The sequence below is a fragment of the Triticum aestivum genome, chromosome 3B (assembly GCF_018294505.1).
Source record: "Triticum aestivum cultivar Chinese Spring chromosome 3B, IWGSC CS RefSeq v2.1, whole genome shotgun sequence".
NCBI lineage: Eukaryota > Viridiplantae > Streptophyta > Magnoliopsida > Poales > Poaceae > Triticum > Triticum aestivum.
This window is the reverse complement of record NC_057801.1, coordinates 569,903,807-569,926,528: the sequence shown is the minus strand read 5'-3', so window position 1 is coordinate 569,926,528 and position 22,722 is coordinate 569,903,807. Positions and strand designations below refer to the sequence as shown.

The following is a 22,722-nucleotide window of genomic DNA, read 5'->3' as shown; positions in this document are numbered from 1 at the left end:
TTTTCATGCATCTATTGTTGATCTGTGGATTCTTGATCTTGTTTTGTTAATTCTTGATGCTTTCTTCATTCTTCATCTTTGGTTTCGAAGAAGTTGACGTTGCTTCCCCTCTAGTTGCACATGTAGCCGCATCATTGCCTTCGATTGTACTAAGGAGTGCACTAACATCTATTAAGTTTCTTTCTATCAACAAATCAATGTATTGGTGATGTGGAGCATCCCACGTTCATCCCCATGTACACTCCGACTACTCTCCAAACCCCGAGAGGACATATGACGAGACCTCGAACATACGCCATTGGACACAAGGTGAACTCGCTCCTCTCCAAATCGTCACTTTCTACATGTGAGACATGGCTACTACCTCCAACATGTGTGCTATGCATGATCCGGTACTTAGAGGAAAGTCACGGAACCACCACATCCAACGGACGAGCTAGCGAGGACGCCAAGTACAAGAACCAAGAAGAAGAGACCCCGAAGAAGTTACAGCCACCGGACGACCGCTGGCGACCGGACGTCCAGCACCTGACGACCAGCCTGGCCAAGACCCAGCAGACGCACGCTACAGCGAGCGGACGACCGGTCCAGACCGGACGTCCGGTGACATCCCAGCGAGCGGACGATTGGCCGCACCGGACGTCCGGCATACCTGCACCCAAACCAAACTAGCGGATGTCCGATCCTTCCGGACGTCCGGACCTCCGCGAGCGATCGGACGACCAGTAAAGACCGGATGTCTGCTACCTATGTGCTCGCAGCTTCGGGCTGATGCCCTTGTACCCCTTCACTTCGACCCCCATTTGCACTATGACTATAAATAGACCTCTCCCACCTCCTAGCTAGGGTTAGCAAAGGATTAGCTCATTTGAGATAGAGCTTTGCTCATCCATACGGATCTCCTCCTCGTGAGAGACCGCGGCCTCTTCGGAGAAGATCCACCATGGATTCAAGACCCCTTTACGGGAAGATCCCTCGTGGATTCAAGACCTCCTCTCAGAGATGAGCTACCGCCACTTGTATCGTTCGTTGTTGACTTTGGATCTCGTGTATGTCTTTGTGTTTCTTAGATCTAGCACTTGTGTGATCAATTCCGTGTTCGGTTGAGTGTTTCTCTTGTTTCTCCCTCGTGATTTTCCCTCGTGTTCTTCCGCGCGTTCTTCGTGTTCCCCGTAGGATCCTCTCCAAACGTGAAAGATCGGCCCCTAGGGTTCCGCCCTACATCATCTTGGTATCATGAGCCACGTTGATCACGTTTTTGGAGCCCCTACCCTCTTTTTCTAGCTTGATTTTGTTGCGTTCTTATCCGAAAATCCGCATCAAAAATAGCCCCAATTTTTTGTGATTTGTTATTTTGATGATGTTTTGTTGATTTTGATCCGTGGATTTGCTTGGTTTCAAGTGGATCTAGCATCTCCCCAAGTTTCCCCATCTTTCATCCACGAAATCTCTTCAATTTTGACCCCGAAATCTCCATTTTTCGCTCAAAATCACGCCCCGGATCTCGGATTTCGTGTTGACCCCGACCAACCGGACGACCGGCGTTTTACGGACGTCCGGAGCCCCAGGAACGACCGGACGTTCGACCTTTACTGGACGACCGGAACCCCAAACCCGAGCTGAATTTACGGATTTCCGACCCGACCGGACGTCCGACGACCGGACATCCGTCCATTTACGGACGTGCGTAACCTGTAGATATTGACTTCGGCTGATTCTGTTTCGGCCATAACTAATTCATCTGAACTCCGATTTTGGCGTTCTTTAGCTCGTTTTGAAGCTATTGACATCCCACTTCCCACAAAAATAACACCAACATCATTTGACTCCATCAATTTTTTGGAACTTTAGCATCTTTACCTAGGGCTTCCACCACATCATCCACATAGCCACCATCGACTTCCGCAACCTAACCTATTTTGTTCCTCATAGCATTAGTGGTTGCTTGAGTAGTGATTCGAGTCTCCTAAGGTATTTTGGCTACTTAGGGATGGTTGCTTCTTCATCAACCACCACCACCACTTCCGTATAGGCGTGCCCACCATACACTTCCGCCACCCCCAACTTAACCCAATAGTTGTTTGAGCTTGTTTGAGTTGTGGCTTGTGTCTCCTAAGGTGTTTCGGCTACTTAGGGACGGCAACTTCAACTCCGACACGTGTATAACCCATCATTCCACTTCCGCATTGCCGAGTGCAAACCACCACCGCTTTCCCGCTACCACCATTTTGACATTTGATGTTTGAGATTTTGAGTTCGCGGTTTTTCCGTTTCCTAAGGTGTTTCGGCTACTTAGGGACGAGTCTCCATCATCTTGGTTTCTACATCAAGAACACCGCCACTCATCATTGCCTCGGACGGTAACCTCCATATCATCTTGGTATCGTGGTATCCCTCCTTTGTATATCCCCTTGCCATTGCATTGTTAACCCCTAGCTCATTCTGTGTTACTTGCCTATCGAGACTAGCCATTTGTGTATTGCCGGCAACGTGACTTGTGCACATTAGTGATCATACTTCCCATAGCATACATACCATATCATCGTGGTGCATATATTGGTATCATATCTTGTGTCACAAGTTTGTTCCCGCATATACACAATTGCTATCTTGGTTTGTGCATTGTGCAAAAGTGGCCAATGAAAAAAAAGAAATAAAGCTTTTAAGCAAAAGAGAGAGCAAAGAAGCTTGTAAGCAAGTGCCATAGCATCATACCACATTGCATATAAGATTGTCATATCCGATCATCTTGGATCATCTTGAGAGAAACACCGGGAACCATACATACATAGCATACTTGGGATAGAAAGTTTATCCATTTTGCATCTTATAGGTTGTGCACAAGTGTCGTATCCGCCTATAGAGCAATCGTGCTAGCGTCTCTCTTGAGTTGTGCAACACGAGCGTTTTACATGGACTCCACATTTTGTGCTCATTCCTTGGTTGTACGACCCCATTTATCTATTCGTGTGTGCGTTTCCGTGTGCCATCCTGTGCTATTGGTCTACTTGTTTCGCTTGCAAATTTGTGAATATCTTTCAACATTATTGACTCTTGCTAACATTTTGCATCAAATTTTTTTGGGCCACTATCCTCACCGAGCTCCACCCAAAGCCTTACTTGTGTAGGTGTGAGAACCGACAAGAATTGGTACCAACTGTGCTATTTCCTTGTTACACATTTGAGTGATAATTGATCCATCTTCAACATCAGTCAAGGTACATTTGGTACAGTTCTTCTCCTTCTCCCACTCACATTTGCTCGAGTCTTGTGATGGATAGGCAAGGCATTTCATCTCCGATCTACGACAACAATGACGGCGTGAACAACTACATCTCCAAAGCGTCTATCTTCGATCTACAACGACAAATGCAAGGCGCACAATCAAGATTGCGAGAGCGCCTCGAGAACATCTCCATCGACATTTTTCACTCCGAAGCAAGGAAAAGGGACTACATCGACAAGAAGCTTTCCGCACATAAAGAGGAGCAAGATGCAAGGATGGACGAAATTAGAGCCTTGATCAAGTCTTCTTCCCCTTCGTCATCTTCAAGGCGGCGACATTCAAGCCACAAGTCTTCGGAGCGCGAAAATGATGCAAGTGCAATTCATCCACGTCCACATCTACATGGCGACCACCATCACGTTCGTGATCAACATCATCATGAAGGGAAAGTCACCTCCAAGCAACATGTGCACGAGGACGACGAACGGCATCTACTACAAGCTCAACCACGACAACGACATCATCATCATGAAGATGCTCCACAAGCGCAAATGCACAAGTCCCAACAAGCCCTACTTCACGCCAAGTCCAAGCTTCAGGAGCACAAAAGAAGACCGCGATACGAACACCACCAAGACGGAGCTACGTCTACCACCACCACTTTGTCATCTTCGCCAAGTGCTATCGAGGCATCTTCGCCTTTGGACGTACGACATCTTCGCCTACTTCCCACGGGTACGCCTACAACGACTTCATCAACAACAAGGCGACCACCTACAAGCGAGGGCGACACTTCCATCTTCGGAAGCCCCTCAAGGAAGATGGCCGAGCATGGGAAACTCCATTCGGTCATGGAGACGAGCTACGAGGTGCCACATCATATGGGCCTCCCACACCAAGACGGTGACAAGAAGGTCGAGCAAGGGCCATCCCCTTCGACCACGGCGACGAGCGCGAACCTCTTCAACAACATGAAGACGGTGCCCATATTGGACTCATACTCTGAGTCAAGCTACGCGACCGCGCATGGAGATATTTGCATCAACATCTCTCCGACACCCACATATGAAGAGATGCCCCAAGTGCCATGTGAGGAGAGCCACTACCACATGAGTGACACGAGTGACTCCACCATGCGTGACATTAAGAGCATTTCCTATGAGAGGATGAGTGTGACCACCACTAGCCCCACACATGAGAGCATGCCACACATCCTATGTGAGGTTGAGCGCCATTTGAGTGACTCCACCAACCATATGAGTGAGAGCATCCTTGAGGGAGTGAGTGAGCCACAACACTTAGAGAGTGAGGTAGTTGACACGGCATGTGAGGCTGTAGGATCAGAAGTATGTCTAGGGGGGTGATTAGACTACTTGACCAAATAAAAACTTATCATTTTCCCAATTTTAGTCTTTGGCAGATTTTAGCTAACTTAGCACAAGTCAAGCAATCTTAACACAATTCAAGCAAGCATGCAAAGAGTATATGAGCAGCGAAAAGTAAAGCATGCAACTTGCAAGAATGTAAAGGGAATGGTTTGGAGAAATCAAACGCAATTGGAGACACGGATGTTTTTGTCGTGGTTCCGATAGGTGGTGCTATCGTACATCCACGTTGATGGAGACTTCAACCCACGAAGGGTAACGGCTGCGCGAGTCCACGGAGGGCTCCACCCAAGAAGGGACCACGAAGAAGCAACCTTGTCTATCCCACCATGGTCGTCGCCCACGAAGGACTTGCCTCACTAGAGGTATATCTTCACGAAGTAGGCGATCTCCTTGCCCTTACAAACTCCTTGGTTCAACTCCACAATCTTGTCGAAGGCTCCCAAGTGACACCTAGCCAATCTTGGAGACACCAGTCTCCAAGAAGTAACAAATGGTGTGTTGATGATGAACTCCTTGCTCTTGTGCTTCAAATGATAGTATCCCCAACACTCAACTCTCTCTCATAGGATTTGGATTTGGTGGAAAGAAGATTTGAGTGGAAAGCAACTTGGGGAAGGCTAGAGATCAAGATTCATATGGTAGGAATGGAATATCTTGGTCTCAACACATGAGTAGGTGGTTCTCTCTCAAAAAATGTAAGTTGGAAGTGTAGGCTCGTTCTGATGGCTCTCTCCACGAATGAAGAGGAGGTGGAGGGGTATATATAGCCTCCACACAAAATCTAACCGTTACACACAACTTGCCAATCTCGGTGGGACCGAATTGATAAACTTGGTCGGACCGATTCAGCAAATCTAGTGACCGTTAGGATTTTCGATGGGACCGACATGCAACTCGGTAGGACCGATATGGTTAGGGTTAGGGCATAACTTAATCTCGGTGAGACCGATTACACAAACTCGGTGGGACCGATTTTGGTAATAAGCTAACCAGAGAGTTGGTCAGGTAAACTCAGTGGGACCGGTTTGCTCATTTTGATGAGACCGAAATGTTACGAAGGGGAAACAGAGACTTTACATTGCAATCTCGGTGGGACCGATCGCTCATCTCAGTGGTACCGAAATGTTACGAAGGGAAAGAGAGAGATTACAATCCCATCTCGGTGAGACCGAGATCCCTATCGGTGAGACCGATTTGCCTAGGGTTTGTGGCAGTGGCTATGACATCTGAACTCGGTGGCGCCGGATAGAAAGAATCGGTGGGGACGAGTTTGACTTTTGGTTTAGGTCATATGTGGATGTAAGAAAGTAGTTGAGGGCTTTGGAGCATATCACTAAGCACTTTGAGCAAGAACCTCATTAAGCAACACCTCATCCCTCCTTGATAGTATTGGCTTTTCCTATAGACTCAATGTGATCTTGGATCACTAAAATATAAAATGTAGAGTCTTGAGCTTTGAGCTTGAGCCAATTCTTTTGTCCTTAGCATTTTGAGGGGTCCACTTTTCTCATCCATGCCATGCCATTCATTGAGCTTTCCTGAAATATTTATCTAGAAGTAGCATTAGCTCAATGAGCTATATGTTGTTAGGAATTACCAAAACCACCTAGGGATAGTTGCACTTTCAATCTCCCCCTTTTTGGTAATTGATGACAACATATAGATCTAAGCTTCGACAAATGATAATAAGATTGAAAAACATTGTCGCTTTGAGAAGTATGTGAAATGTGAGAGCTCCCCCTAAATTTGTGCATAGTTTAAGATTTGCTTTGGACTGCAAATGCACAATGAGTTAGGATCATAAGTTACTCTCCCATGTCACATACATCTTGGTGGAGCGCTCAAAATGATAATAATTAAACACATGCACTCATCACCAAGCAAAGTGAATGATCATATAGAGATAAAAGGATAATGTCATCCAACAAGCATTAATGTAGCATATGATCAAACACATGATCATCCATGTATCACACATGCATAAAGTATATCAAACAAGCAAACAAAGTTCAAGCACCAAAACAAGAGAGAATAAAAAGCAAAGCTCTCTCTCGAAGCCTATGATCTATACATTTTTCTCCCCCTTTGGCAACAAGTTACCAAAAAGTTCATAGAAAATGCATAGTACTAAATCGACTCTCAGGCTTGGTCTTCAGCTGGTGGTGTAGAAATAACGCCAAGGACGAAAGCATCAGTTGATGAAGATGGAGCTAGTGGAGTAGATGCTGGAGCTGGTGGCACTGAAGCTGTAGCTGGTGCAAACGAAGTTGCTCTTGTGTCTGGAACAGGCACTGCAGTAGATCTTTGTGCTCTGGGCACTCTAGCAAACACATCAGTGGTAGTCTTGCCCTTCCTCTCCTGCATGCCATCCTGAAGTTGCTCAACAACTGACTGTGTCTCAGTGACCTTCACATCCAAGTCATAGAATGTCTGCTCCATGATCCTCTCCAGGCTCTCCTGGTTTTGAGTCAGGGTGGCCAATCCCTTCTCAATCCTCAGAGTGGAGGCAATCAAGTAGCCAAGCTGATCTTGCTTGCTCTTCAGGAAATACTGAGGTGCCTCATCAATGGTTGGCATCTTTGTAGCCTTTTCAGTCCTTGCCTTGTCCTTCTTTGCTTGTGCTTGCACAGAAGATGGTTCATTTTCATCCATAACCACTATGTTATCCTCAAAATCTGGGTAGATGGGCATGTGATCCTTGTCCAAGAGGTATGTGCTAGTGCCCATCTTGGAGTTGATTAGCTCTTGGATCTGTGGGGCATACCCACAACTTCTCTTTTGGTCAGCAGCTGTCCTCTTGATAGTTTCCACTATAAGGCTCATGACCTTGAACTTTTGAGGCACATCAAATATGTGAAGCAGGTTGATGGCATGTCCTCTGATCATCTTGTGATCACCTGACTTAGGCAAAAGAGTGTGCCTGAGGATCCAGTTGATTGTTGGCAATCCTGACAGAAGGTAATGTACTGATCCAAACTTGTGTGTTTCAATAGTAGCATCTGGGATCTCCATGTACATATGTGTCATAGAGTTGTGATCCTTCTTCTTCTTGGCATAGACATCCAATTCATCCTCTTTCTCCTTAGGTGCATTGATCAGATTTGCCCATTCTTCAACAATTGATTGGTACCTAGTACCTTCAGACATCCATACTATCCTTCCATCTGGGTAGAAGTGTGTTGTGGAGTAGAACTGCATTATAAGCTCATCATTCCACTTTGTGAGCTTCTGCCCAACAAAGTCATCCACTCCACAAGCATTGAAACTGTCATACACTCCAGGATAGTGCTCTTCATTTTCCTTGATATATTTCCAGTCCACCCATCTCATGTCACAGACTATTGGCTTCTTGTCAAGCAGCACTGTCTCATAGAAATCCTGTTGTTCCTTTGTATGGAACCTGTAGTCCACAACAATTCTCCTCCTGACTGCATAGGGATTAGTCAATCTCCACTGTCTGAGTCCTGCATCCTTTCTCAGCTACATGATGAACATCATTGTGATCTGGAATTTTGGGCTTCAACTTTCTCAAGACATGTTCCTCATCATCTTCTTCTTCAATAGCAGCTTCAGGCATTGGGGCCTTGTTCTTCTCTCCAGCAGGAATGTTCCTTATATTCCTCTTGGGTGCATCTTTAGGCTTTGGAGCAGCTGCCTTGGGAGCTTCTTTGGGCTTTGATGAAGCAACCCCTGACCTGATGGCATCACCCATAAGTTTCTGAGCTTTAGGTGCTGGTGCAACAACCTCTTCCTCTTCTTCCTCTTCCATCATGGAAGGCTTTCCAACAACCCTGGCCATGGTCTTCTTGGCGCTTTCCTTCCTCTTCTTCCTTTCTTCAGCAACCTCTTTGGGTTCAGATTCCAAAGGTACTTGAGTGGAGGCTCTAGCTTTAGACATGGGAATTCTTCTAGCAGATGCTTTGGTCCTCATACCAGGCTTGGTGGCAGCAACTGTGCCATATTCCTTCTTGAGCACCTTCTTCTTGGAAGTGGCCTCACCCTCAACAGCCACATAGTCTTCATCCTCAGACTCTGAGGTTTTCTTCTTTCTGGCCCTGGTGGCTGCCTTAGGCAAGTTGCTGGGTGCGCTCCTGCTACCATCATAGCTGCTAGAGGGACTAGTGCCCTCACTCATATGAACCTGTTCCTCAGACTTGTTCTGACTGTCACTTTGATCAGACATGTTGCAAACACTGACAGCAGACCCTGTGAATAGATATATATAGATGAGGTAAATAGGATGAGCATCACAAAATACAGAGGTTTTTGCAAAAGAATGAGTCAAAAACTTAGTTTTAGTTTTCCACAGAAAGCATTTCGGATCTACCGATTTGTAAACTCAGTGATACCGAAGCAGCTTTAGGAACCTAAACTAGTGAACTCGGTCAGACCGAGTCACAGTTCGGTGGCACCGAGACTGCTAGGGTTTCACAAAGTCCTGAACTCGGTCACACCGATTTGCAATTCTCGGTCAGACTGAGAATCACATGTGCAATAGCCTTGGCCAAATCGATGGAACCGATTTCTACAACTCGGTTGGTCCGAGATGGTTTCGGCAGAAACCCAACCCTAAATTTTCGATTCACAACTAGACTACGGAGTGTTTTCGCTGGATAAGATGATCTCAATCATGGCAAGACACATGGCAAAAACAATGTGCTAGGAATCGGAGTGAGATTAGCACAAGGATCAAGTCCATACCCTAGTTTGGCGATGGACTTGCTACGGCGGCAACGGTGGAGATGATTCCCATTAACGGCGGCGGAGACCAGCGGCGAGAGGCAGCTGGTGACGAGGAGGACGATCCGGAGACCCAGGGAGGCAGAGCAGGCTGAGCGTGGGTGAAAGAGTTTGGAGACATTTCCAAAATTTTGCCCATGGATATATAGCCCGACCCTGTCGGTGTGACCAAGTGGAACAACTCAGTGGCACCGAGATGCATCACTGCAAGCAGTTACTGCAACTCAGTGTGACCGAAAAGTTCAAATCGGTTGCACCGAGATTGAAAACCTAGATCGACTTAGTGATCTCGGTATGACCAAAATGGGAGAATCGATCAGACGAAACAGACAAAGAAGTTTTGGAAGTTTAAGTCTATGACGAATCGGGGACTCCGAGTGCTCCTCACACAGAGTGGTTCGAATCTGACTTGATCAAACTTTGTGATGTAGCATGAATAGAGTTTGAGACAAGAAAAGCATAGATAGCTAGAGAAGGTTCTTAGGCATTCTTGTCCATCCACTTGGCAAAAGAGAAGAAACCAAACAATCAAAGCAATAAGTGGATGTCCTCGAATGAGTGAAATATGCAACCAACATGCTCACACAATAAAATGACAAATGAAATATGTGGCAAAGCATGCACAACCATTTTAGCATCTATCAAGCAATTGGCGATGACTAGGTCATCTATATATGAGTATATTGACTTAGGAGTCAAATGAGAGCATTTGATCATAGGTCATACTCATCGTTTAAGCTCAAGTGGGGTTGCCACTTTTACATAATGCATTGTTGTGTTCACACCATTAGAGTTGCTTTAACTCAATTCTTAGAGTAAAGCTCCCCCTAGATGTGAGATCCCCCCTTAGAGGGATGAACTAACCTTGGGTTTTGTCGATGATGACTTCATGTAGGTGTTGAAGATGTGGATGCTCAATGTTGATGTAGATCATTTGGAGCAATCCTTTGGAGTGAGTTGCACTTTCAATACCTACACGGGTTAGTCCCACAAGGAACAAACAAGGATATCCATAGACATAGAGTGATGCACACACAAAATGATGTCTATGAAAGCATTAGGTTACCTTGTCCCTTGTCTTACCAACAAGAGGGTTTATGACTCCATGAACTAGTACAAGATGTGGAAGTTGATTGCACTTGTCCTTGCCAAAATGATAAGAGTGAAGTATGTTGGCGGAGTCACCCTCAAGAACTCTCTAGTTCTTCTTCTTCGGGATCCACATCATCTTGATGGGAATCCTTGGAGTTGTAGTCATACTTGATGAAGTAGAACTTGACGTAGTCTTGGGAACCCACTTGACCAAGGCCTTGGGAGCTTCTTCAAATGCATCAATCTCCTCTTGAAGCTCATCCTTGCCTTTTTGCTTGTGGTCTTGTGGTGGAAGATCATCTTGAGCTTGTGTCCCTTTGAAGGAAGTAGGATCATACTTCTCTTGTTGAGGAACAAACTTCGTCTTGGGGTATTGATCTTCTTCCCACTCAACTCCATTGGCATTGAACTTTCGTTCAAAACCAACACCTTGGTTCTTCCGGTGCCTTCCTTGCTTGCGTACAATTTCCTCGAATTGCTTACTCCCGACAAGGCTCTTGTAAACACCTTTCTCTATAATTCCCTTCAATAAGCTATTTTCTTGCTCAAGTGTAACTTGGCTAAGAGAATCATTAGTGGAATCAAGAGAACTACTAGAAGCAACAACATTGGATTTAACATGATTATTGTTACTACTAGAGGAAGAATCCTTTTTGTTCTTGTTACTAGACTTGACTTGAGGCATGTAAGTAGATAAGAGTAAATGCTTGGCAATGTAAGAAGAACTTTTCTTGCGAAGATCACCATTGATTTCCTTTAAGAACTCATGCTCTTGCTCAAGGTTGAGCTTTTCAAAGCGTAACTTCTCATGAGTCCTTAAAAGTTCTCGATGATCCCCTAAGATAGTTTCATGAGCTAACTTAAGAGTGTTTAGTTCTTTAGTTAGGATCTCAATCTTCTCCTTATCATTGTCATTCGTTTTATCTTGATTAGCATGATTAATTGACGTTTCATCATAGTATTCATCACTAGAGTTGTCAATAAGTAAATCATCATCACCTAACAAGTCATCTTCATCACTATTGAAATCAACATACTCAGGGTGTGTTACCTTTGGGCCTTTAGCCATGAAGCATCTTCCAAGTCCTTCATTTGGTGAATCAAATATGTCGTAGGAGTTGGTTGACACAAGTGCTAGACCGGCAACACCTTCATCTTGAGTATGTTCGGAGTCGGAGTGATAGCTTCTCTCGGAGTGATTGTTGGAGTCGGAGCCGGATACCCATTCACCAACATGAGCTTGATGTCTTCGTTTTGTGTAGCTCCTTGATGAATTGTCCTTCCTTTCCGAATCCTTGCTCCTCCGGGATGTTCTTCGTTCATAACGATCATCTCTACTCCTTCTCTCCCTTGGTGGTGATTCTTCTCTTCTACTTCTCCTCTTAGGTGATTCTTCTCTTCTTTTGTAGGGAGCCGTACACTCATTGGAATAGTGTCCGGGTCTTCCACAATTGTAGCAATTACGCTCTCGACTAGAAGATCTTTTGTCATTGTAGGACCTTGACTTGGAGCTTCTCTCTTTGCTTCTACTCTTGTAGAACTTGTTGAAGTTCTTCACCATTAGGCTCAATTCTTCATTGAAGGTTTGTTTCTCACTTGATGATGTGGGGGATTCACATGAGGCTTTGTAAGCACCACTTGACTTGTTGTGGAGCTCCTCCTTATCCTTGAGTGACATCTCATGAGCAACAATTCTTCCAATGACTTCCGTTGGCTTGAGATTCTTGTAATTGGGCATCGTTTGGATCAATGTGCACACGGTATCATATTTTCCATCCAATGCTCTTAGGATCTTCTTTATGATGAATGTTTCGGTCATCTCTTCACTTCCTAACCCGGCAATCTCATTTGTAATGAGAGCAAGCCTAGAGTACATTTCAGCGACGCCTTCACCATCCTTCATCTTGAACTTGTCAAGTTGACTTTGAAGCACATCCAACTTGGATTCCTTGACGGAGTCAGTACCTTCGTGCATATCAATCAAAGTATCCCAAATTTCCTTTGCATTCTCAAGACGACTGATTTTGTTGAATTCTTCGGGGCACAATCCATTGAAGAGAATATCACAAGCTTGAGCGTTGTATTGCAGCATCTTCAACTCATCCGCGCTAGCTTCACGGTTCGGTTCTCTCCCATCAAAGAATTCACCTTGCAAGCCAATACACATAATAGCCCAAACTGCGGGGTTATGTCCAAGAATATGTATTTTCATCTTATGCTTCCAACTAGCAAAATTAGTACCATCAAAGTAAGGACCTCTACGGTGATAGTTTCCCTCGCTAGATGCCATACTCTCCTAGGTTGTGAAACCAAGGCTATGACCACCAAAAGCTATGGAAATCAAAGCAAATGGAGACCAAAGCTCTGATACCACTTGTAGGATCGGAAGTATGTCTAAAGGGGGGGGTGATTAGACTACTTGACCAAATAAAAACTTATCCTTTTCCCAATTTTAGTCTTTGGCAAATTTTAGCTAACTTAGAACAAGTCAAGCAATCTTAACACAATTCAAGCAAGCATGCAAAGAGTATATGAGCAGAGGAAAGTAAAGCATGCAACTTGCAAAAATATAAAGGGAAGGGTTTGGAGAAATCAAACACAATTGGAGACACAGATGTTTTTGTTGTGGTTCCAATAGGTGGTGCTATCGTACATACACGTTGATGGAGACTTCAACCCACGAAGGGTAACGGCTGTGCGAGTCCATGGAGGGCTCCACCCAAGAAGGGTCCACGAAGAAGCAACCTTGTCTATCCCAGCATGGTCGTCGCCCACGAAGGACTTGCCTCACTAGCCATAGATCTTCACAAAGTAGGCGATCTCCTTGCCCTTACAAACTCCTTGGTTCAACTCCACAATCTTGTCGGAGGCTCCCAAGTGACACCTAGCCAATCTAGGAGACACCACTCTCCAAGAAGTAACAAATGGTGTGTTGATGATGAAATCCTTGCTCTTGTGCTTCAAATGATAGTCTCCCCAACACTCAACTCTCTCTCACGGGATTTGGATTTGGTGGAAAGAAGATTTGAGTGGAAAGCAACTTGGGGAAGGCTAGAGATCAAGATTCATATGGTAGGAATAGAATATCTTGGTCTCAACACATGAGTATGTGGTTCTCTCTCAGAAAATGTAAGTTGAAAGTGTAGGTTCGTTCTGATGGCTCTCTCCACGAATGAAGAGGGGGTGGAGGGGTATTGAAAGTGCGTTATATCGACTAGAGGGGGGGTGAATAGGAGATTTTTATGAATTCTTCACTGAGGAATTTGCTGGTGAGGAAATTCCTAAATGAAGAACTACTAGCAGCAGAATAAGTACTCAGAAAGGAATGAAACAGAACACAAGCATAGTCATCATGATGAAATGAAGACAAGCACAGAGTACAGAAAGCGTAAACACAGGATAACACAAGATGAAGATGGACAGACTGAAGAAACTGAACTGAGGAAATTGAGAAAGTCTTCAGTCAAAGTCTTCAAACAGATATGAACAGGCACACAACAACATGCATGAGGAAATGAAAGAGTTGAGGAGATAGAACCAGTTAGCTCGGTGAAGACAATGATTTGGTAGACCAGTTCCAACTGCTGTCTCAGTTGTACATATGGTTGGAGCGGCTGAGTATTTAAACTCGAGGACACACAGTCCCGGACACACAATCCTCACCGTATTCTCCTTGAGCTAAGGTCACACAGACCTTGCCCAATCACTCGTGGTAAGTCTTCACGTGACTTCCGAACCTTCACAAACTTGGTCACTCGGTGATCCACAATTCCTCTTGGATGCTCTAGACCTTGACGCCTAACCGTCTGGAAGAAGCACAGTCTTCAAAGGAAAGAAGCATCGGATCCACGCAGGATCAATCTCTTCAGTGATGCTCAATCACTTGGGGTTTTGTAGGTTTGGGTTTGGGATTTCCTCACTTGATGATTTTCGCTCAAAGTCCTCGGAGGATGGGTTGCTCTCAAATGACAAGTGTCAGTTTCTCTCGGAGCAGCCAACCAGCTAGTGGTTGTAGGGGGCGGCTATTTATAGCCTACGGAGTAGCCCGACATGATAAGACATAAATGCCCTTGTCTGATATGACCGTTAGGTGGGTAGATATTTTGGGACAGCTGGCGCGTAGCACAGCAACGGTAGGAATATTTGACTCTCAAATACCTCAGGCTATCATGTTCCTCACTGTGTAGGCAATTTGCACTAGCGAATTCCTAACTCCTCAGTCAGAACAAATTCCTCAGAGATCAGAAGAACTTTGTCTCTGTCACTCAAGAATTTGACTGAAGTGTATGAGATTTCCAATGGCTTCACTCGAAGGGATCGGTAGGTGTAGGATTTTGAGTTGAGCATCACATGGAAATTTTTCCTTAGTATTTCCTCGACCCCCTTTAACAGTACGGTGTTTCCTATGACTCAAGAAAGAGAAAATGAAACTATAAAAACAAAATTCTTCACGCTTCATGTTCCTCGAATGAATACCAAGTCTTCAGGGTCACACCAATTTCTTCACTTTCAAAGTCTTCAGTAAGTCTTCAGAAAGTCTTCAGAAATCCAAAGTCTTCAGATGAAGAACTTCATTTTTAGGGGTCGACATTCTCTGTAAATATCAAACTTCTCATAGACTTATATACCTGTGTACACTCACAAACGCATCAGTCCCTTAACCTATAAGTCTTCAATACACCAAAATCACTAAGGGGCACTAGATGCACTTACAATCTCCCCCTTTTTGGTGATTGATGACAATATAGGTTAAGTTTTCAACGGGGATAAACATATGAAGTGTAAATAATGATATTGAGGAATTTGATTGCAAGATATAGAAGAACTCCCCCTGAAGATGTGCATAGTGAGGAATTTGCTTTTGAAGGAATGCACACTTGAAGAGTATAATCATGGAGATCTCCCCCTATATCTTGTCATTCATAAACGCATTTAACATATAATATGAGGAATTTGAAATGCATGATGAAATATGGTGACTGATGTAATTCAGCATGCGTGCATTAACATAAATGAGGAATAAGCATGCAGAAGAACACAGCAAAAGTATCAAGCCACCATAGAGTTTAAGATTACAACTCGATCCATCAAAGTCATCAGAAGAATGAGAGTTGTAACTTAGCAAAAAACGCCCATATATAGACCCGCTTGAAGACTAACTCAAATTTCTCCCCCTTTGTCATCGAATGACCAAAAGGGTTGAAACTGAGGACTAACGCCCCTGAAGAATATCATGATGATGGAGGAGCACCAGCGTTGGCAGGGTCTTGAGTCGATGTAGGGCCTATTGCAGTGTCGTCCAAGTCTTCATGCTCGTCCGTATCGCATGATGAAGAATATGAGCTGGCCACCAAGGGAGGAACCTTGACCTTCTTGTATCTCTTCGGAGGAGGAGCAGACCAGTGAAAGTCTTCCTTGAAGCCCATTTGCTTCAGATCTTCTTCACCATATAGATGTGACAAAATAGCCCAGGTGTGATCAAACACTTCATGGAGGTAGTAGTGGTTTTTCTTCACTGCATTATGTGTGGAAGTCATGTTGTGAAGAATAGAACCAAACTGACGCTTAACCCACTTGTGGTTGCGATCCACCTTCTGGTGAAGACTTATCAGCAGTTCACGGTCAGTCATCACACGAGGAGCAGTAGCTTGAGGACTTGACTTTGGAGCATTGGCAGCAGAATCATGTGTGGCAGAGTCATCATTGGTGGAGTAGGATGCAGCTTGGCGGAACTGACCATCCAATGGACGAGTGCCTTCATCGATCACAGCTGGTGACTTGCCCTTCTCATCAGATGAGGAAATTGTCCGCTTGAGGACTTCAATAGGGGGCAAGTAGATGAGGTGATTCTGAAAATCTGCCTTGTAGTTGAGTGAAAACCTTGTTCTGAGGAATCTCATGATCCACGACGCGTAAGGCTTCAGCTCAAATGGAGAAAGTGCAACATTTGCCAGAGTCCTCATGAAGAAATCATGATAATTTATGGGGATGCCATGCATGATATTGAAAAGCATATTCTTCATCATTCCGATAATTTCTTCATCGGATGAGTCATGGCCTTTGATGGGACTCATGGTCTTCGTCAGAATGCGGTAGATGGTTCTGGGCACATAGAGCAATTCCTTCACAAGGAATTTGGTCCTTGGAGCTTGTCCTAGCTTCAGCGGCTTCATGAGCACTTGCATATAGTGATCAGTAAGTTCAGGTTCATCATACACACAGCGAGCACCGTCAGGTGGAGGACTGATAGGTAAGGCACGAAGAAATTCAGAGGCTGGTGCCTTTTAATGAGTATTTTCAGTCATCCAGTCCAACACCCAAGAATTGACCTCAGCAACATCGCCTGTGATATGCAAGGTTGCGTAGAACTGAAGAATAAGCTCTTCATTCCAATCAACTATGTCAGAGTAGAAATTGAGCAAGCCAGCGTCATGAATCATGCTGAGGACTTGAGAGAAGCAAGGCATGGATTCCATGTCCACATGAGGAATATGCTCATGATCGAAGACTTTGCCCTTGTTGTAAAGCACTGAGGAATAGAAGTCACTACTGGAAACAGGGAATTTGCCATCAGCCAGCTCTTTGCCATCTGCCAGCTGATGGCAAAGAACGTCTTTGCCATCTACTTATAAAAAACAGATGGCAAAGAACTGAAAGACGGCAAAGAACATGGTTGCCATCAGCCAATTCTTTGCCATCTGCTAGTGGATGACAAATAATATTTGCCATCTGCCAGCAGATGGCAAAGAGGTTGGCAAATCCTGTGGCCGTCAAGCATGTAACGGCATACCAGCCCCACCTCTTTGCCATATGCCAGCAGACGGCAAAGATTCTTTGCCATCTGCTGGCAGATGGCAAAGAGATGGGGTTATTTTTTTCCAGGTAAAAAAAACTGTGGGGTTATCCCCTCTCTCTCTCTCCCCACCCATCCAGGTAAAAAAAACGTTGTTCGCATCTCATCCACACACCGAACAACCCCCGTCGATGGCGCTCTAGGCTCGCCCGCCGCCACCCTGTCGCCGGCCCCGTCGCTCCCCCGCCCTGTCGCCGGCTGCGTCACTCCCCCGCCCCGTCACCGTCGCTCCCCTGCCCCGTTGCTGGCCCTCCCCCGCCCCGTCGCCGGCCCTCCCCCGCCACCCTGTCGCCGGCCCCGTCGCTCCCTTGCCCTGTCACCGGCCGCGTCACTCCCCCGCCCCATCGCCGTCGCTCCCCCGCCCCGTCGCCGGCCCTCCCCCTCATCCACGGCCCACCACACATCCTGGAATGCTGTGGTGATGCAGCTGGGGCAGGCATCGACGACGCCATCACCGCGGCACACCACGATGCCGTATATGCAGTCTTGGTCAGTTCGTGGATATGAGGCGCTAGTGAATAGAGCAGTAGATAGGAGCTCAAGGTTTGCTTTTAGGTGCTCTCATTCATGTGGGTGTCTCTGTAGTAGCAGATCTACGTCAGTGGATTGACGGCAGCGACGAATGGCTCGAAGCCGAGAATAAGCAGCAAGACGATGATCATGGCTCTGCCTAACCATAGGTAATTCAGCTCTGCCCCCTCCAGCAGCTTCCTTGTTATAAGCATCATTTGGAAAACTCGTCTGTCTTACGGTTTGACCGCTTACTTGTTTAGTGATTATCTGATGATATCAGCTTGCAGGCCATGCAATCAAATTTCGTGGAATACAATAGTGCGGCCGTCCAGGCATCAGCCTGTGTAATGGCTATAAGCAATGCAAGACAAGGGGAGAGAACAATAACAAATCCAGTTTTAGTGTTTCCGTCAAAGGAGAAGAGGTCTTCTTATGACCTTGAGGGAGGTGCGGAGTTGAAGATGATTACGATCGTTCGGTAAAGCTAATGGACTATTTGTTAGAAGCTTGACCCGGAAATGTTTCTTATGCTGAAATGCTTCGAAAATGCTCTTAAGCTTGTGTGATGCTGACGTTTGTCAAGACATTGAAAACCTGAGGTATGCAAGCTTGGTTGCAATATCATGTACTAGCAGAGTTTGTAAACTAAGTTCGATATCTCCGATTTCGTAAACTAAGTTTCGACGGGTCCTTTTGATATCCAATGCTGTAGGTGCCTTTTTTAGAGAGGCTGAGGAAGTGCAATTTAGCCTGTTGCCGGCTTTCTTAGCATCCAAAAAACAAATTCTTGTGCTATTTTTCCATGGACCTAGTGTCATTCTTCATGTCTAGTATGGCCTGTTATTTGTTCTGCAAAACATGGGCAAAAGCAAGTAACCAGCTGGCAAATTCGGTTACCTCCCAGCCAAACGCAGTGCAAAATCTCAAAGTAGTTTGTGGAAAATGCTTATGAACTGGCATAAATAGTAGTACTATGTGAGAAAATCTCAGTGTAGGATCTCAAGAATATAGCATCGACTGAGACTCTTAACGAGGTCTCAGTCGACTGAGATTTAGCAAGATTGATATGAGAAACAAGTTTGCAAAACAGTACACCCCAGGGAAACAAATGTGTTTTTAGTAGAACAGTAGGTTTCCCTGGTGGATGTTTTTCATTTTAATGTAAAGAAAAGTAAATGATAAGAGTGATTTTTTGTTTATTCACATTTGATATTCTTTTGAGGAATCACAAGGAGGCCCATATTCTATACATATTCTATACATATATACATATAAGCATTCTATACATATAAACACAAGGAGGCCCTCATATTAATATTATAGTTCATGTCAGGTATTCCATTATTATTATATACATATATATTATTAATTAGTTCAAGTTTTAACCTAGCTAGCTCAAAAAATCCCTGTAGGTAGAAGCATAAGAATAAGGCTGATCCTCTGATCCCCGTAGGCCTTCAATGCCCATTTAGGAATTAGGACGTTCTGTAGGCACACAACAACCTGCATTTGCAAGGCACCACTGATTTAGTAGGTATTGTTTGTTTGCAAGTTTGCATTGCCGGCAGATTTTGTTAACCACATCTTTGAGATTTTTTTCCCGTTGATTTTGGTACAGAAACCGAATTACAATACCTCTGTAAATTTTGCTTTACTTTGGTAGTTTGGTACAACATTTTATTGGCAAGAGTGTCAAATTTATTTTTGCATGTACTTGCTTCCTTTCGTTTGTTATTAAAGAAAAGACCTCCTTTGATTTACAGGAATCTTGTAGGAATTTATCATTATGTCAAAATGGTTCTGATCTGCTATATCTCTATCATCTCCTTGTTGTTGCTTTATCTTTCATTCACAACTCATAACAGAAGTTTCATGTAGCCCAGGAAGAAGTGACTAAGAGGATGGCATAGATAGAAAATCTCAATGAGGTACGACCATTTTCTTCTCTATGCCTCCCTTGACTTGGTAGCATAATTCTTGAGGGTTCCATTTTATAATTCTTGGTAGTAGATGCAGATTAGAAGTTTCTTCATATTACAATACACTTTATGCCTCCTTTTCTTTTCTTTATGCCTCCCTTTATTAGAAATTCTTGAAGGCTTCATCCTGGGAGTTGATTATAAATCTATTTGTATGACCTATATGTGTAGTTGTTTTATTTATCGCAAACATAGGAAGTGTCATAGTCTTAAGTCTGATTCTAAGTTATCATTACTAATTTGCTGGCAGCAAAACTAGACTACGAGAAGGAGAACTCAACCAGAGGATAGCACTGGCCGGTGGTGTCGCTGTCATTCATGTATTAATGGAGGGCATTATCTGTTGATATGCTGCTCTTTTCCTTGATAACCTGTTGGAAGGAAGGATGATATGGTGACTGTAACCCATGACTTGATAGGTGGGAGGACGAACATAAACTGAACTTAAAGAGAGGTTGGGAGTTGAGGATGCTCTAATGTAACTAGGTGAGTCAATCAATGTTTTTTCATTGAACATTTCAAGTTGTCCTTTGTATTTGCTTTTCAAAGAAGCAGAATTAAGTCAATTAGTTTGTTGCTTCCTTAAAGCTTCTGAATTGCTTCTTCTTTTCGCACGCTGCCATTGAGGAAGGTATTGTTGTGGAGTGTGAACTCTTTTCAAATTGGCTGCTAAAGTAGATGTGTCAAGGATACCCTGTTTCATAAGGTACAAGAAACGAATGACATTGCCCCGTGCTCCTAATACCCGCAGCCAACACGGTCCACCACATGTGGGTCACAAACAATCATGTTGAACCATTGAACATTTCAGTTTTTCCATTCAAATTGATTGCAAAGAATGTGGGTGTCAATGACAACATTGTTACCGAGAAGGTTAGATCTCATTTACTAATATAAAGTTCATATATTTCTGCATAGATCTGAATAGCATAAAAGATGATGTCGTACCAGATTATTTCTAGCTGCAAGTGTGTGATCCTTCTGTTCGGTAGTACGAGGACTTGATGGTTGCTGGTATCATCGACCACACTAAAGTTTATAGTCATGTAGCTACCCGACACACTTGCTTGCTTGCCATTCTGAAATGGATACATTAGCGCAGTTAGGCTGGCCGATGATGCAATTTGTGGCATAATTTATTCTACCTTTTTTAATTGGGGCTGCATTATATATTTTATAGGCAGAACAACCATTTTTATTTTGGGAGATTTAGTCTTACTACTTTGTAATAAAGTGACCAGATCTAATCTTATTATCACCTTGCATTTTATCCAATGTATATTTGGGATGTCCCATGCCTATTTACACCATTGCTATATTTTGCCACTTTATCCAATGTATGAATTATCTTATCTTTGGTCCATTTTGCAATTCTAAATGATGTAATTTGAAAAAAAATGTTCTTCGCTCTCTGGGCTCAAGTGATCTTAAGCTAATAGTTCACTTGCATCTGATGGTAACAGGGTAAGATATATGCATAACTTCAATTCTTCTCTTGCATGTGCTCGGAACTTACATATTGGTTGTGTGTAAATTCATCTCAGAAACCATTTTGCGTGAAAACATTGGTTATCGAGGCCACAAACTGATTCTTCATCTGATTATTGGATCACAGTGATGTCTCACTTTTTAAAATACAATTTAAACGACATGCAGTTTTGTATCCATTTAATTTATTTATTTGCAAAACATATTTTAGTTTTATACCGTGAACTCACACTCACTTGATCAACGTTTGAAACGTGAGTTGCACATGCACGCTTACTAGTGAGTTTCATATATGATCTGAATGAAATGTTTAGGACTTGCGGCAGTGGACTTTGCTACTGGTGCGATCTATTTCCTGTTTTTGTCTACTAATCATCAGTTACTAGAATTTACCTTCTGCCTGCTACTGCTTGTTTCTTGACGCCACTAGTTTATACTGAAATGTGGAGACTTTACACCTTGCAAGATCATTCGGTGGTGGTGACCCATATGATGGCGATTTGCTCTGGCCATTCCAGTTTTGGCGGTGGTGGTGGTGGTGCTCCTATGATGGTAGACTCGTCTGATTTCCCTAGCCGCATCCATGGTGATGAAGCTCAGCCTAGGCTAGAACCCCCTCCGGTGAGCTCCTCACGTCCTCTTATACCCCTCCTACTTGCTTGTTGGTTCTATGCTCCGCCTTTGTGAGGTGTAATTGTTCAATTTTGTTCATAGTCGAGCATTGGATGATATTGTATTTGTCATGATGTACATGGTTCATGAACTATGCCAACCTGCAGCTTTGTTGTACTAGCGATAGTAGGATAATGCAAGTTTTGACAATCCATGCATATTTCTGCATCATAATAATCTTCTTCTTCTAGTCTTCTTCTTCTAACTTTCTTCTTTCCCATTTTACAGATTTGCTTAAGATCACGGAAGCTTGGGTTGATGGAGTGCTTGTATTTAGTTTTTGTTTTGACCTTGTGAAACTTGCTACCTATGGATGAAACTGTGTAATATTGATGAAACTATGTATATGTACGGATGAAACTTGCTACTATTGGTAACATGTGTTGGATATATATGTGTTCATGACTATTGGTAATATGTGTTGAATATGCTATATTGGTCATATAAATATATTTGTGTTTGATTTTCTGTGAAAATGAACTGATAAGAAAAAACAAAATTAAATGGGGCAATATAGTCACTTTGCCATCTGCTGGCAGATGGCAAAGAGGCCACGTGTCATCTACATGTAAAATTTGGGCTAGCCTATTTGGGCTCTTTGCCATCTGCTGGCAGACGGCAAAGCATGCAGCCTTTGCCATCTGCTGGCAAACGGCAAAGAGCCTGTAGCCTTTGCCATCTGCTGGCAGATGGCAAAGTATGCCGTTAGCCTTCTAACGGGGCTAACCCCGTTAAGAGGCTTTGCCATCTGCCAGCTGATGGCAAAGGCAC

General features: G+C 44.0%; 1 long non-coding RNA gene across 10 annotated transcripts; it reads left to right on the top strand.

The window, feature by feature from the left end:
- The first annotated feature begins 17,420 nt into the window (after positions 1 to 17,420).
- Positions 17,421 to 22,238, top strand: LOC123065755 (uncharacterized). Of its 10 annotated transcripts, none has more exons than XR_006431136.1 (7): positions 17,421 to 17,788; positions 17,891 to 17,979; positions 18,100 to 18,411; positions 19,691 to 19,740; positions 20,042 to 20,111; positions 20,211 to 21,900; positions 22,180 to 22,238. It is a non-coding gene; the product is annotated as an uncharacterized lncRNA (long non-coding RNA). The 10 variants fall into 10 exon arrangements; XR_006431130.1 differs by having other exon boundaries at positions 18,093 to 18,411; XR_006431135.1 differs by having other exon boundaries at positions 17,885 to 17,979.
- The last annotated feature ends 484 nt before the right edge of the window (positions 22,239 to 22,722 follow it).